At 49.9% G+C, this 4,125-nt stretch overlaps 1 protein-coding gene and 1 long non-coding RNA gene across 3 annotated transcripts in view; one reads left to right on the top strand and one right to left on the bottom strand.

The window, feature by feature from the left end:
- Nucleotides 1-180, top strand: part of LOC109291148 — a 12,211-nt gene extending 12,031 nt beyond the window's left edge. Inside the window, exon 3 of the long non-coding RNA XR_002095759.1 lies at nt 155-180. This is a non-coding gene — a long non-coding RNA (uncharacterized LOC109291148). The remainder of the gene's footprint in view (nt 1-154) is intronic.
- CCM2 (CCM2 scaffolding protein) overlaps nt 1-4,125 on the bottom strand; it is a 90,872-nt gene that overhangs the window by 67,095 nt on the left and 19,652 nt on the right. The gene's annotated exons all lie outside the window — the stretch shown is intronic.

Raw genomic sequence — 4,125 nt, 5'->3', positions numbered from 1 at the left:
CTCCAGAGTAGCTAAGCGTGGAGTTAGTATGGAGCTAGAACACTGTTCTCAGATGACAGGACAAGGAACAACGAGCTCAAGCTGCAGCAAGGGAGGTTGAGGTTGGATATTAGGAAAAACTCTCACGAGATGGATAGTAAAGCACTGGAACGAGTTACCCAGAGAGGTGGTGGACTCTCCATCCTTGGAGGTGTTTAAGATCCAGCTAGACAAAGCCTTGGCTGGGATGTAGTTGGGGCTGGTCCTGCTTGGAGCAGGGGGTTGAACTAGATGCAACCGCCTGAGGTCCCTTCAACCTGAATTTTTTTTATTCCAAGTCCCTTTTAATTCAGATCTTCATTTATCACAAATTGGTACTAGGTCACTTTTTTTTTTTTTTTTTTTTTAAATAAACGTGTCATGCTGAAAGGCCTTCAGTCTATTTTTTTAACCACTTATATCCTACTGAAGCAGAAAGCTCTTATTCAAGTGCCCACACACCGCCTTGAACTGAAGGTATGAATTACAACAGAGGTAGTTACTTTGATCCCATCTTTGTCTTGGGCTAGGGCTAACAGATGTTTCAGAGGAAGGTTTAAGAACTCTACAGTAATCCGAGGTGAAATAATCCATCTCTCTTTTTCCCTTGATGTTAGGCTTTATACTGAACTAACAGACTGGGTAGAGACAGATTGGTGAGAGGGTTTAAACCCTGGAAGATAGAATGAGCAAGGACCCCCTAGCGTAGAAACTTGCAACTGGGGAGCCGCACCCTCTGGCCCATGGAAGGTGAATGCTCCCCTCCCTCATCTGGAGCCCTGGGCCTGCCCCAGCAGATGCCCCTAAGGGGACTGCCATCGCTGCTGCCCTCTCTCTGCACCTGTACCAGCTGGCTGCACCCTCCCAGCAGCAGGCTCTGCTGCAAACAGGCAGGCAGATGGGTGGACATGGGGGGCAGAGCATTTTGCAGCCTGGCACATCCCCTCTGCTTCTCATGCTCCTGGTGAGAAGGACCAGGGAGACAGTGATCAGCATGAGACCCTGCAGGGACAGCCTTGATGGTGGGGTCATCCTCGCCCTTACACATACAGACTAGAGGTGGGGAGTGGAAAGAGCAGGGCATGGCAGGGTGAGGTCCTGCCCTCCCCAGATAGATCAGTGGCTCTCAATCCCGAGGCACCCTTGGTATCTTTCCTGAATTTAGATTATACCTCAGTGATTTCTTGACAGAATTTCCTGACATCCAGTTAAGTCCTGGAAGGGCCCTGAGGCTCCAGAGGTTAAAAACTATTGCCCTAGCAGTTTGTGCTGCTCCTGGAATTATTCTTGCAATGCATTGTGGGATGCCTGCTCCCCATCCCTGGGATTCTGGGGCTGGGCTCATTCCCAAAGCTCAGCTGCCTTTTGTGACCGTGCACCACCACTGAACTGCAGTCACGAGCATGGAGGAGGCACTGCTCTGCATGGCAGTCCTGGCCCCTCCAAATGGACAGGGGCTGCTGCACACATTAGCAATCATGCAGGTGGGTGGCCTCGGAAGCCAGCTGCCACACCGCTGAGCTGATTTGGGTAAAGGAGGACCAGGAAACTGAGTAGCCACTTATAACAACTTCTTCTAGAGCCATTTCATGGAATTAGCACTGACTGATGCAAAGGGAGAGTAACACAGCCCCAGGATGACAAGCCAGGGCAGTAGCATTCGGAGATGACCGAAGGCACTTTCCTCGAGATCTACACAGAGCTCACTGGAAGGTGCAGGATGGTAGAGGAGGGACTCAGGGCGACAACCAAGGGCTGAGAGTTATGAAAGCCGCTGCAAAACAGTTCCCTGCTTCTGTGTCACTTTGAGCATGAGAAAGGGAGGCCAGGCACCATGCAAACTGAGGACAGCTCTCTGCTCATGCTCCTCCAATAAACGGCAGAAGCTATTAGGCAACTGGGACAAGCAGTAATTCATCCCCTTTGTGCTGTAACACCTACTGCCAGAGGTTCACCTCCCCAGCACCACTGGACTAGGTTTCTTTTCAAGGTTTGCCTTGGGCACTGGCATGAGGAAGAACTCCACCTTGAAGGTCCATGTCCTGGTCAGGCTTGACTGCTGTCCTAGAAAACCACCATCCCTTCAGTGCTCATGGTGCCATCTTCAACAGACCACGGTTCAGTGGCGTCTCCCCCCAGTCAGAATCAAATCCATACCCCAGAAGGAAAATCCAGAGCTGCAAATCCTGCCAGGAAGGCTGTTTGTCTTCCCACTTCTGTCTGGCTCCTTTCCTGCACTGCAGGATTGAGAAGCATCCCAAGAGTGACCCATCTACATTTGTTTTCCTCTGCTTGGATCTCCATATTACAGAGACTAGTGATGGGGTAGGACCAAACCTTCCTCCCCCCAGATCCCAAAGAAACCCATCACTACCTTGGGAATGCAACAGGCAGCAGCTGGAGCACAGGGCAGTTACTAAAACATGAAGGTCTCCAGAACTATTACAAAGGGGTGGTCACAACCAGAAGTAAGCATGTGAGTAGAGAAATAAGATCCAGCCAGTGACCCCAAAGCAGTAGTAGAGGACACACCAGCAGACAGCCCAGTGAGGTGAGGTGTGAACTGATGCAGTATGCGATGGGGATGGGAGTGCTGCCAAGGCAGAGAGCTGAATCCAAAACAGTGCAGCAAAAGCCTTGTGTGGCTGCGCTGAACTTGTTCCAGAATGACCTTCATCTGCTTTTCAAGTGGATTTCTCTATTCACAGGAGGTGCTAGCCAGAACATCAAGAACTGCAATGAAGACATATGGGGGAGGGGGGGGGGAAGAAGAGGGAGGAGATTGCTCAAAATCCCCCCCAACAACCCCATGCAGACCTACCCAAAGTGAGCAGCTGTTCAACTGTTTGTGTTCTTAGTCTCCTGCACACGATTCAAGCCCTATTCATACAGCAGGGGAAAGTGAACTGTATGGACTACTGTATTAACTACTGATACTAGTGTTTCAAACCATCTCAGCACCCACTTTGGATGAAGGACTATTACACGCACGCTTTACAGATGGGAGGGACGGCACAAAAATTAGGGGCCGACAGTACCCACTAAGTTTAGGTAGCTGATGAGAGACCTTGCACCCGGCTTTTCAGAGCACATAATGTTATACAACAATGCATATGCCAAGCACAGCTTTCAGCAGCATCAGGAGTGGGAGGACTATGCAATTAGTAGACACCTGAGATTGCTAATGACTTGCTTGGTATCCCAGAAAGGCTGCATCCCTGCCTTGCCACAGAGCTCATTTCCCAGGGCACTAGGTACCTTGGCCAGGAGACCATCCTCTCTCAGCATCATTCACTGCATCTTTCCTAGTCATGCTACAAATGGCTGAGGAGAAAGGGTCCAGTGGGAAAGACAGCAGAGGGATAAGACACTGTGCCAGGGGTTTGCACAGGTATCTGCCGAGCTGACAGCAGTAGCATGACCCAGACACTTCCAGCTCTACAGCATGTTTCTCTGAAGGACACCACCTCTTCTGCCCATTTCTCCACCAGCCTGTCCTCTCTCTTCACCACCCCAGCTCCTGTTCACAGGACTACTCCCCTCCACTAACCCACCCCAATGCTCCCCAGGTATTCACCCAATCCATCGTCTCCTTCATTCTTTCCCTCTCTGGTTTCACACTCCTTTTTTTCTGCAGTCCCATTCTTCAACCCTATTTCCTCCAGACCCCTTGTCCCAATCTACTCCTGCCTAGCCAATCCAGGTCTTCTCCCCTCCACATTCAATATGGGCAGCTGCCGTTTCCATGCTATCTGGAGGCAGCAGAGGAGTAAGAGTAAAGAGCCTGCCTTTAGTGCTCTCAGGTCCCATTCCACAACCCCCAAGGCCAAGAAGAGCCAGGACCTGCCACTGGTGGGAAAGGCCATCTCAGCTCTGGTCTGCAAGTGCCCAGTACAGAAAACACCTTTAGGGAATTTTAAACCAAGCTAAACATTTGGACAAAAACATTCTCAGCAGCAGCAAATGGGTATCACCTGCCAAAAAACATGCATCCTTATCCAGAACATAGGGGTAGGAGCATAAGGGAAGATACCCAAAGCCTTACATTCATTCTTCAAAAGAAGCTGAACCATTTTTTTTTTTTTTTTTTTTTTTTTTTTTTTTTTT

This window comes from Gavialis gangeticus, unplaced genomic scaffold (assembly GCF_001723915.1).
Source record: "Gavialis gangeticus isolate Ggan-Ray unplaced genomic scaffold, GavGan_comp1, whole genome shotgun sequence".
NCBI classification, from domain to species: Eukaryota; Metazoa; Chordata; order Crocodylia; family Gavialidae; genus Gavialis; species Gavialis gangeticus.
The sequence above is the reverse complement of the archived record's forward strand: the minus strand, read 5'-3'. Positions and strand labels throughout refer to the sequence as shown.